Consider the following 460-nt stretch of genomic DNA (forward strand, 5'->3'; position numbering starts at 1 on the left):
CAGAGGAACCCTGCGCCTGCCTTCTCCTGACCCTGAGAGCCTTCTCCTGCCGTTTGCTGCGCACGCGCTGCACCAAAGCTTTGCACCTTCTTCCAATACGGCGTATGCCTAGCAGCGACGCTCCTATCCCTCGCTTAAGCGACGTGACCTTCAGATTGCACGTCATCTTAGGTCACAGGCATCCCTTTTTATCACTATTATTTATTTTACCATTATTATAATATATATTTATTAGAAGAGCACTGCTCAATGCATACACACGTCCCTTGCTCCGAGGAGCTTGTAAATGAAATTATTTTAGATATTGTAGCACTTAGCATGCCTCCCACCTTTTCTGTATAATAACTTAAGAGAGGTGACCAGACAGATCTGTAACGTGACCGTGGAGCAAGGTACGCGAACAGCAGCAGCGAGAGCTGCGGTCTGGCAGGGCTGCAGGTTCCCCGTGAGCTTGGCGGGC

This window comes from Phaethon lepturus, unplaced genomic scaffold (genome assembly GCF_000687285.1).
Source record: "Phaethon lepturus isolate BGI_N335 unplaced genomic scaffold, ASM68728v1 scaffold38471, whole genome shotgun sequence".
Taxonomy (NCBI): Eukaryota; Metazoa; Chordata; class Aves; order Phaethontiformes; family Phaethontidae; genus Phaethon; species Phaethon lepturus.